Here is a 12,307-nt window from a genome sequence, read left to right as displayed (position 1 = left end):
GGCATCAGCTTGTCACTGGCCGCCAGTCTGCTACGTGATGAGGCTCGGGAGGAAAATAAATAATAGACTCAACGCTTGCAGCAGTGCTGGAGTAAAAGAAATAATTCCTCCCGATTTGAGCCATAAAAAACTGACATTTCTAATGCGGCAGTTTCTTTTCACTTCACAAGGACTCTTGAGGAGAGAGGACGAGGTCTCTGTGATGTTGTCTTTCCTAATTACTGCATGCATTTGGTTTTCAAAGGGAGGAAAAGCCACAAGGTGGCGGGCAGAGTTCTTCAGTCTCATCACTGAAATAGTTTCAGAGTTCCTTTTTTCTCATTTCGGGCTCTCTCTGCAGCCTTGTGTGTTCGGTTGTTGTTCTTGATTCGGGATGCCTGTCTGTGAAGGAGCCTTATTTGTTTCCTGAATGTCTAATCTGCCAAGTTCATGCCTTTGGCTACCCACTGAGAAGGGGCTCCTTGTTCTGTGTCTGCCTGGCAATCCCAGTGACTGCTGCTGTCCCCGGCCTCTTGTGCACATTACCATACAGCTGTCCCACAGGATGTAGTGAGACAGACACCCATGAGCTTCAGAGGGAAGCTGGGCGCTCCCTCTCCTCTCCCAGCAGCAGATGGGCTGTGGAGATTAAACCACACAGGCACATGGCAGCTATTGTGGCCTAGCCATTGTGAAATTCAACGGTCATCTATAGGGTCAAGGCTGAATTGGCGTGGTGAGTCCCGCCTCCCATCCGTGAACTGTGCCGGTGAAGGGTTTTTGCTAATGATAGCTTTGTGGGTTGTCAGGAATATGATCAATGTACAGCGTGTTCAGGAGTCAGAGTGCAGGTTACCAGCAGAGTGAAGTGATTAGCATCAGCAGCATTAAACACATGTTCTTTGTTAAAGTCGTGTGATATTCTATATTCTCCTTCATTGTCAACAAACACCATGAAAAGTCAAAAACTGAAAAGTATCGCCTGTCTGTCAAAAGCTTATTATACGTGAACTTATTCCTCTGATCGACATGGTTCTTCATTATGACCGAACATGGGCAGTTTATTATACAGCCGTAATCACCATCTGAAAATAGTCTCCAAGAAATATACTAATTACTCCTGTTTGAGTAGTGGGTGCCAATAATTAATGTCCAGCTGCGGTTTGAAATTACTCATGAAAGTATATGTTCATAACCTGCTTGCAGGGATTAGCTCCTTCAGTAGGCAGTTCATTAAGCATCGAGAGACGGGCTAACGTTTGGTCTTCTCATTCTTCTCTTGTTTTTAATAAATTAACTCCATTTTAGCTTCCATATACACCCATAATGAAATGAGGGGCAAAACTTCTCGACTTGTCAGTTTTAAGTAGCTGCATCATTTTGACATTCTGACATTTGAAATCTCTTAAGTTCAGGTTGCGTTTGAGTTAAAGGTTATGAAAGATGGCTGATGGAAATAGAAAGTGACTGAAAGAGATGATCCCCTGAAACAACCTTCCCTGGAGTTTTACTGAGGGTTCATGAATGGCCAGAGAAACCCAAAAACATTGTACATTTCATAAAATATAGATTACGTCTACTGTGAATAAATAATACGAGTTGCATCAACACCCACACAATAAAGAGCGCTGCGTGGATGGGGATGACGTTGGGGTAACCTACTGTGGCTGCTCTGCTGATTCACTTCACTCTACTTTCCTCGCTCTCTGAGCGCTATTGACCTTAAAGTTGTGTCCCACTATTTTTTGAAATGCAGGCTAACATCCCCTAAAGAAAGACAGTGTGGTGTCTTGGTGGAATACATGAAAGCCTCCTCTGCTGTTGCGGTTTGAGAGTATGACAGTGTGGGCTGAGGGAAGTCTATTTCTGGGAAGTTGTTCCAACCTCACTTCCATTTTCCACTCTTGTGCTCATTTCATTGACTGGTCGGTTGGTTGGTTGGTTCTTTCTTGGTGAAGTTGGGAAAAAGTAAAGTAAAAGAAGTCACTGCACGACATGTCAACTGTCTCTCTCTCTCTCTCTATCTATCTATCTATCTATCTATCTATCTATCTATCTATCTATCTATCTATCTATATAAAAATAATTCTGATAACCATCTACCCAACACAAGCAGTTGGTAGACTGAGTTATGAGCTCTGAGCGTTTTAAAAAGAGGAAAACCCTGATTGTAGAGTTATGTTTGAACATGTTGAGTGCCTACAGACATCTGTTGCTCTTTCATTCTCACGACGCTCTGTGTTGAGTTCTAACAATGCCAATGCGTGTATCAAAATGTGAAGGCCACTATTTGAAACGTGGTGCCTGCACCATTGAAACGGGACGGCACGCCGCTTCGATGCTTGCTGCAGCGTATAGAGATGCCGGTTGGCTCGCCCGCAGGCTGGATGTCGCTCATCAAGAAGCTGAAGCGGGACAATTGACGGCGTGAACTAACAATGCACTTCCTGCCACAAGGTGAACATTTGCATGTTCCAGCGTGTTACGGGTTGACCTCTATGTTAAACAGACAGATATCTTCAAGTTAATGCCACACCCCTGACCTCAAACTGAGTGATAGTTCTGAGTTATTTCAGTCAAGCCGTACTCCTCTTTGAGGTTAGCGAGGGAAAATAGCAGCCTTTTATTCTCCGTCTATTTATTTCTCTCAGAACAGACACGACAGCAATGGAGTGTGGAATCAAACTCTACATATTCCACTGTTCATTGTAATACTAAAATCCCTCTTTGTAGCTGGTAAAGACAAACACCAGGGCTATTTAAAAAAAACACAATGAAGCCAACAATCAACATTGTGACAGAATTTAGTGTGAAATACACAGAACGTAACCTTTAATTAAATCGGGTCGTCTCATTGAAATGAGGCTCTCTTTTGAAAGAGACCTGAGTTGAGCAACGGGAAATGAAAAATAAACACAGCCAGACAAACAAAGGCAGCAGATGCATACAAAGAACACAGCCAGACATAATCACACACAGACAATCACTGGCAGCGCTAACTGGATTCGAAGTTTAAAATCAGCCGGTGCGATGAGACAAATTCAAAGTTTTAAAGTTGCTCCACCTGCTTCAGAAGAAGATATCGTCCATCTAAATATTTGGTTACATTAGTGAACGTTCAGTTTTCCAGAAAGTATTGTTAGCTTTGACTCTTTTGCATGTCAAACAATATCAATTATAATTCTATTTCAAACGGTAACACTTCCACGATGTCGTGAAAACCATTGCTCTGCCTGCAAACTCTCTACTATAGTATATCAATGTTATAGACTTGCACTCTGCTGCTGGTGTATGACTGTGCGTTGTATTTTTCTGCTGCCAGAGCTCTTGGGGGAATTCTTGTATCCATTATGTATGACATAAAGCGCTGCACACGAGCAAACAAATCAACACGCACACACCAACTCAGAGATCCTAAAGGTGCTTTTTTCCAAATGACCCAATATACTCTCCTCGCCGTATTCCTCCTCTGCAAGATATGAAGTAATGGAGCGGTGTCTTCTGTGTAGCTCGGTGTGTGGGAGTGCTCTCGGGGTATGTGTCAGACGCTGTATGAGTTGGAGGCAGGGAGGAGGAAAAGACTGCAGCAAAGTCTGAATCGAATCAGTGACACATAAATCCTGCTTTCAGTGTGTAGGCCCCTTATTTTTTTTTTAGGGTGAAGCCACCAGCAGAAACTCACTGAAACCCTGCGAAACATTCAACTTCATCAATTTATTCCAACAGAAGCAATGTCGATTCATCTGCTGATGTATTAACAAGCTCTTGTAGCAAAAAGTCTGAATTTTGAGGAGTTTTGAAGAAGACAGATTATGCCAGACTGTTTCATTTATTTTACATAAAAAAATGCATTTCCAGCTATTCAAGATTTCCTTTTGACAGCAGCTGGGCTTTTCCTCTGTCTCTCTGTTGCCCAGCATGGGATGTAACTCCTCAGAGCCCCCATGCTGCCGACCCTCACCGCCAGACAGATTTCAGTCTCAAGATTCAATGGGCATATGGCAGCCGCCTAACGTCAGCCATACCAAGTAGAACTGCAGGCCTAGTTAGTATATGTGTTGTTCTTCTGTCATCTTCCCATTTTTTTTTTAATTCAGTTTTTCTCAGGCTCAGTGCATGTTAATATTCATTACTTGTAGAACTGCGTCACAAAGACAAACAGACGGCAGCAAAGACAGATGTGGGTAACAGGACAGCAGTAGCACAAAGGTAAGTCAAATCAACAAGGACAGTGTAGCAGCATACAAGCTATGTTTCGACAAATGATGAAGGCATCCAAACTAGTGATGGTTTTGATTGAGGTTATTTTAAGGGCTGTTCATCAGATTTCTCTTATGTAAGTCTGTTATTGAGCTTTCTTTCTTTAAAGAGTTGATATTTTTCCCCACAAAGCCTCACATTTGAATACTACTTCAGCAGTAGTATTCACGGTCTCTTAAATACTACTCTACTGCAGTACTACCAAGTATTTGTATGTCTGCCGTGGCAGTGAAACAAACGAGGCATCCACTGCTCCTCTTCCCTTCCTGAAATGAACCATTAATGCTCCTTGACCTCTTGTCATTCCATACCAGCCTTTTGAATCATGGGAGACACATCTCTCTCCCCGTCACTACTCTGCCTGCTCAGTGTTATCCCTTCTCCGTGTCCCAGCATGGTCGATGTCCGTCAGAACAAAGAGATCCACTCTTTTCCGCCATATTGTACAAAAATTCCAACCTAGATTACTTTTCTTATTAAGTTGCTTTGCCTCAGCCAGAAAGGCTACTTGATCCTCCGGCCTCGCTGTACGGCAGATTAAACATGGTAAATATGATCCCCATAGCACAGCACACTTCATGAGTCCAATCATTGCATTAATTCTGCTCATCTTCTGGTGCATTCTTTCTCAACAAGCAATTTTCTCTTTGCCTCTGGCTGTTTTGTTAAGAAATAGCTCCACGTCCTCTGTGTTCACTGTGCACACCGCTATTGAGTGTCAGTATTTCTACTGCGGAGGGATTCAAGATGCATTTTATTGCCATTTTTGATCGTCTGTCCACCTATTCAGGCCATCGCCAGGGGACGGACGCTTTCCTTTTTAATCTCAGATGTTTAAATAACATGTTGAGATTTTTTAAATTAATAAGTGCTACAGATTTTACAGTCATGAAAGCTACATTTAATAGAATTCATGAAACAAATTGATTAATTAAAACTGCATTTAAATTATGCAATTAAAAAAATCACTTAAGAGTTATTAATTAGCTAATTTAATAAAAATTTGATCTGTTGAATTATTCCATTTCCTGATTTTAGGCAAATCTATTGATTTTAAGACTGATTCTTTCAAGCAGCTATGGCATATATATATATAAGCTGACTGTGCACTACCTGCTCAGCCCAACAGACACAGTACATTACCAGCTGGTGAACATAGTGGAGCATTTATGATGTTGTCGCTCCGTAACTGCTAGACATGTAAATAATCACGTTCACCATATTAACCACAACAATAGCCTGTGGGTTGGGTGGGAAGTTGTTTCGTTGAGTTTGTTTACTTGAGTAAAATCTGCTCGCGTCCAGGAGACGGTCTTCATAAGAGTTGCATTGCTGTTACGTTGCGTCACTCATCTTTACCAACAAGCGGCCAAATACAAAGATGTGTAAACTGCTGTCTCTCTGATCTTTCATTTGACATAAAAAACATGATACGAGTCTCATTTTGTGCCATCAGACATGGCGGTTGATGGCAGTCAAGTCAGGCACTTAAAAGGGTTGCTATCACCCACTCTGCTGGTGGTGCATCACAGATAACCACAATCCCAAACACTTTAGACAAGGGCCTTGGCTTTCAAAGCAGTAGACTCATCCAAACAAGATCAAATGTACCCTTCACTTTGTGGAAGTTGCATTTCTGTGTCAACATGGGAGTCACGTATTCCACTCTTATCAAATGTTGTTGTTTTTAGTCACTGTCCATTTGAGCCACTTCTCTACTTAACCTAGCCATCAAGAATAGGGCTCAAAAAATAGCGTTTTCAACTTTAAGCTGCGCAAACTTCCAAGATGTTCTGCCTGCGTTCTTTCCACATTACCTCATTAGTGAGGCTCACCTACCAGTAGGATCCGCCGTAGTTTAATCTTCTTCCTCTGTCTTGAGTTTGGTCGCTCTACAAAAAATTATCCCTCCATTTATCGCAGCGGTGTAGGGAGCACCACCCTGCATTCTTTGCTCTTTTTGCTCCTCACCAGTTTGTCATGGTGGGAAAGGCACTACAGTCTATGCTATAGTTTATGATCTCTTCCCCCACAGTAGAACTTGTTGGTTTCTTAAGGAAACTTTTTTTAGGAACATTGCTAAGACAGATGCTCCCCTCAAAACTCCCTTGCCTTTCTGCTTCTTCAGATAGATTCTGGCAGAGGCGGCTCGATAAGAATGCATGCACGTAGAAAGTCAGGGGATCTACAGTTCATCCTGACGGTGGCATGAAGGTCTTCACCTAAGTTTATGGCAATTCTTCCAACGTTATATGAAGCATTTTACCCAAAACCAGAAATGTCAACCCCGTGGTGGATCATCAAAGATATTAGCTACAATAATCTGACAAAAGGTTAATGTCTGTACAAAATGGCACGGTGATGCATGAAGTAGTTATTGTACTGGACAAGTGAAGGATTTCCTGAGTGTTGGAGCTAGAAGAAAAGTCACCAAAGTCATTAGACGACAACCTTCTGGGATCATGAATGCTGGTAAAACATTTCTTGATAATACATAAAATAATTGTGGAGATATTTCAGTCTGGAGCAACTTGGCAAATACTGATCAATATATTTGCTTGATTCCTTGCTTCTACCAGACTGTTAAATAGCTTCCTCTGATCCACTTAGATTAAGGTAAGAACCTCCGTTCAGAGGTTACTCAGGCATGTTTTCTTTTGAAATCCTGTATGTGGAACAGCAAATATGCAAATTGCTGCTTTGTTGGGGAGATAAAGGGTAGTATGGGGAAGATGGTGTTCCAGATGGGATCAGTATCAGAGAGGGGGATAAAAGGCAGCTTTATGCATGAGTTTATGTAACAAGTTCAGGTCAAGGCATGCGACCAAGTCAGCGTCAGAATGTCCCCACGGTTTCCCCACCACCGTCTCAAGCATATTTAGGGATCTACATACGACAGGCGACACCCAGCAGGCACAATTTAGCTCGCTCTGCTTCGTCTGGGATGCAGAGTGGTAATTCTGGATGATTAAAGAGGTTTATTCGTTTCTGTGTAAATGTTGATGCCAACCCCAGCCAAGTTTCACCTGGCTCACCACACACATTTCCATAACCCTCTTTCATTTCTGAATGAGATATGACGGCTCGGGCTGCATCCAAATGCAAAAGCTAGATAGGCCTATCGCTGGAAAAGGATTAGACATGGAGGGAAATGTTTACGCCTCCTATGGTTCAAAAAAACCAAACATGTCCTGTACAATTTGCCACGAGAGTGTTTAGTATATGACCTGCTCCTGAGGTACTTATCATGTAGTGTATTTGTTATTTGACTGAGAGAAAATCCAAGTTTCACTACTCTTCCTCTAAAGAGCCCAAAGCTGCTTTCAAACTTTGAAACAGTCCTGACTAATTGTTGACTTTTGCTCATTTCAGAACTTCATAGGTATCCTGAGGTCTTTGCTTGAAACTCTTAAATATATTTCACTGAACATTTCATTCACTCAAAACTCTACTGCTGCGACTATCTTCACGGCACAAACGGAACCTTTTGTTCGCCTGTTCAGTATGGAGGACTCGGGTTTGCTTGTTTTTTCCCCCCGAAGTTCCAGTTTTTTTTTTTTTCATGTTTCATTGATCTAAGGATACTTGGTGTCATTGTTCAGGTCTTATTGTGCAGATATTACAGTCCGCTGAGACTAGCTTTACAAAAATAAACTTGCCTTTGGACAAGGGAGGAAGGTGATGCAGTACAGAGGAATTACTCGCTGAATAAAAGTTGCCCAAACATGCTGGCCAACTTTTCTTTTTTTTTTCCGCCGTGTTGTAGGTCAAATGCAATGCGGGTCAGAATGGAGGCGGCGGTGGCTCTTGGAGAGGGTCACGCTTTTCTCTTTGAAGCTTTTTCCTCACAGCAGTTTCCAGCAGGCTGGTTCCACTGAGCACTGGACACGTTCCTGATGGCCCAAGGACTTGGGTATGATGTTTGTGATTGGACAACATAACGATTGAGAGCATCGGTCAAGTCTTTAAAATGCAAAGAAACACGCATTCAGCTATTGATTGCTTGGACTTCATTACTTCCAGTGCAACAAATTAAAAAATGCACAGCTTTTGAGGACAAATTACAGATGCAGTGTCCATCTTTATCCCCACCTTTATAATTCTTCCCAGACTACAAGGACAACTGGCGTCCAGGTGTCCTTGTAGTCCTGCTGGGAAGAACTGCAGTCTGCCAGGATATATATATACATATATGCATATTATTCTCATTAGGTGAGATTGTGCGTATTGTTGCAAAATAATTCAACAAACTTGTCTTATTTAAACATCAGTGGGACAGAAGTGTACTTCAAACGCAAAACTTTCCTTTTTTTAATTTTTAATCTTTTATTGCACACGTGTTGTAAATAGGTCTGAAATGGAGATAATCTAATATTGCAATATTTAATCCCAAATACTAGTATTGATGTTGCAATGATATTGTAGGTTTGACCATTGGTGCTTTTCACTAAATATAGAGATGTTTGATGAATAATCATCAGTAAATTGTATATAATTATTAAGTCAACACAAAGGCAACACTTATGCCATATTAAGGTATCCAAAATCTAACTCCATATGTAGTCTCATATTACCATATTGTCAGCGAAATGTAGATATATTGCCCAATCCTAGTTGCAACTATCGCAAATTTTGCATCGCCGCTGGTATGAATAGTTGAGCAGCCGTTTTGTAAAGGTCTTTACAGCGTAAACCATGACAGATTTTAGATGTTAGCCGGTTGAATTTTGGGTTTGGAAGCCAATCACAATGCAGTATCTGCAGACCCATTTCTATTCTGCTCAACATTCATAACGTCACAGATTTTGTTGTATGCTGCTGTTCTTTTAGAGATTTGTAGCATTATTTGGGTTTTCTGTGTTCATATTTCATCGTTTCAGTGTACATATTGAGTGTCGATATCATCTTCTCTAAGCACTCACAACAGAGTGACTTATTCTCCACCGGGAAATCAGCTTCTCTGTCTCTTATTGCCTCAATGAGGGCTCTGTGGTTACTTTTGATAGCAAACAAGGAGACGCGTAGTAGTTCTGCTGCAGATGTAGAGGTTTGCCTTCTTAGACGAGCTGTTCCGTAGCTTTCATGCTCTTTGAGTTGTACTTTGCAAATCACAAGTCACATGACTGACTGACTATAGATGCAGATGCAGAAAGACGGACTGTAACGACTGTCATTCTGTTAGGAAGCCATACAGAAGCCTACAGGCACGAGTTCTAATTAAAACTTCTATATCTAAGAAATTAAATTAATTTTCTACTTTGCATCATTATTGTGGTTTTCTGCCTTCTGCTGATTGTTAAAGCAGACATCATTGTGACGGGCCTTGTGCAGTTGTATTTTAACCAGTTTTATATTTGGACTTCTCACAAGGTTGTTTTTTTAAATCACAAAATGAGACGTCACCGCTCATTAACTGGCAGAAATTCCAATTTAGATTATGTTTATAGAGTGATATGCAACAAATATGACCCGGCATACATTTTGCCCAGTATTTTACTGGGAGGTGGGGAACAACACTGGACACCGGCTCTTTCAACGTTAATGTTCTCTCCTTAGTGTTGCAGCTTTTGTTCTTTTGTCCTTTTCATTGCGCAGACCGTTGCCTATTAATCATTTTCTCTCTGCTTGTGTACATTTTCAAATGCTGCGTCTGTTTAAAATTCCAATTTCTAAATATTTGCCATTAATTTGCAAATAGCGACCTCTGTTTTTCATTTATTTCCAATGAACACCATCGATGTCACGAGGGAGAGCCCACTGGCTCTCGCTTTAATTAATTTTTTGACCTGACCCCTTCCAACGTGAATGTTTCGGTCGCGTGGGTGGCTGCAGGATATGATAATTCGGCGCCTTGCAGATGATGCTATTATTATCCTTCGCAGAATGCCATGATCCATGCTTTCCTTATTCATCAAACCTCCCCCACGCGCACTGCATCTGTCCAGCCTGGAATGGGGCTCACGCTTCACCATTTCAGGGAAAAATCCATTGAGAGGAGACCCCCTAGTCCTCATTTATTTTTTTCCACAGTGAAGACAATTGCACAATGACACGGCGCCGTTTAGTGATGCATCACTGCCCAAGAAGCATTTGCCTCCTTCAAGTTCACCACCTCACATCAAAGATTTGCTCAAGAAAAGCTCCTTTTTTTCCCGTGTAGTGAAGCTTTTTCCCACCAACATCTGTTGATTTGTATTCGTAGGCCGCTCACGTTCCTCCAATGGCACTAGACAGGTGTTAGACCTTTTATATCTCCTCCTAAGCTTAAACGATTAATGGGTGACTCAACACATATTTAATGTGAAAATTAAGATCGATCAATTTAGGGCTGCAACTAACTTTAATTTTATCTGCTGAATATTTTACTGGTTAATAGATTAATTATTTGGCCTATGACATAAAAAAAGAAAAACCCTGTTGTAACTTTTCACAGACCAAGTTGGCGTAACAGTCCAGAACCCAAAGATATTCAAATTACTATCATAGAAGAAAACACGCAAATCTTTACATTCCAGAAGCTATAACCAGTGAGTTTTGGGCATTTTTACAATTAATTAATTGTTGCACAATCGGTTTGTGAAACAAAAAGTGATCAATAAATGAACTGAGCATCTGCAGGCTTGTACAGTTTCTGTTGAGTCGGTGTGCTGAAACCGTGGTATGGATGCTGTCTGTTATTTGTGCACAGCCAAATGAGACGAGATTTGCATTTCCCCACAAGCTATCTGCTGCACTGCGATGTGTATTATTTGTATACATCCCCTGCTTTTCAAATATTGCAGCAAAAGGAGCCAATGTCTGATGGAGCACTGGTACCTGGTAAAAACAAGAAAAAAACCCGAAACAAGTAAAAAAAAAACGAGGTTGCTTTGAGAGCAAACAGTTTTTTGCAGCTTAACGACTGACGATCAGGATTTTGGTTTTGATAAAGCAGAAGGTCAGTTTCAGGGGGGTAGGCCGGCTAATTCTTTTCTAACGGGCAGAAGGAGAGCAACAAAGAGGGCCACGGCCTATTCAAAGGCCACAGTGCAACCGCTCTTGCATGCCAAGCATTCCAATGTGCTGTGTAAAGGTTGATCCGGCAGAGAGCAACGAGACGGCCTTTCTCATGTGGGCCACCTTAAACACACACACACACAGCTCAACCAGCTTTGTCTGAGCACCCCAACGTCCACCGGTTTGAGTGCTTTTCTGTGTGTGTGTGTGTGTGTGTGTTGCTGTGGTGAGAAAGTGTGACTAAAATGCCAGAATCAGCCAAATCCTTTGGACACCTGTCGTGTCGTTCAACCTGACTTTATTCAGACTCACTGGTCATGATTATCTTTTTATTTAATTTGGTAAATCACCATGCAGAAAGCTATACAGTTGGCAGTGTCACGCCACGTACATTTGCTAGTGTCTCATCCAAAATAACTCAACGGTTGGAGCTCAAATTGTGGTGGATTTTTTACCAGAAGTCTCTTGCAAAGCGTTTCTTTTCAGTAATGAGCCCGAATGGTGCAGACGTGGATCCATTCACACTGTTGCATGATGGATCATAATGGCCGACTGGTTGCATCAGGAGCAGTGCTTGAGTAAATGTATTTGTGACTTTCCACCACTGCGTGTGTGCTTTACATGGATGCAAAAGTTCTGTTTGCTGCAGAGCATTTTAGAAGTGAGAAAAACCCGAAGGGAGAGTCGACTTGGGCGGGGTGAGCGGATGGATGAGGTGTTGCAACAAGTGGAGGTCCACATTTTACGCATTGAAAGACACGCGCATATACCCCACCCGGTCTCCGTCTGCGCGCATATGTCCCCGGTACCCTGCTCGCGGAGGATGCGCTGCGCTCGGTGCTGAATGTCGGACTGCACCATTCCTGTCGTCTCCACCGGGGAGGCCGTAATCTGATTCCTGTTCGGAGGAGCCGTCGTGCAGCCTGTGAGGAGGAAGAGGGCACTGCTCTGCTGCTCTGACGCTGCCTCCCCCCTTCCACTCCACTCCTCCCACTTTCTGCCGAGTGTCACTCTTTCTCTCTCATCTGTTCACTCCCTGCTCGGCGAGGCTGGTCGGCGGCGCACACGCCTC

General features: G+C 42.3%; 1 protein-coding gene across 4 annotated transcripts in view; it reads left to right on the top strand.

Annotated features, from left to right (window-relative positions):
• The window catches only part of fbxw7 (F-box and WD repeat domain containing 7), a 94,996-nt gene that overhangs the window by 58,268 nt on the left and 24,421 nt on the right, over positions 1 to 12,307 (top strand). The window lies entirely within an intron of this gene.

This window comes from Melanostigma gelatinosum (genome assembly GCF_949748355.1).
Source record: "Melanostigma gelatinosum genome assembly, chromosome: 11".
Lineage (NCBI taxonomy): Eukaryota > Metazoa > Chordata > Actinopteri > Perciformes > Zoarcidae > Melanostigma > Melanostigma gelatinosum.
Note: the sequence above shows the minus strand (reverse complement) of the source record. Positions and strands in the feature narration are given on the sequence as shown.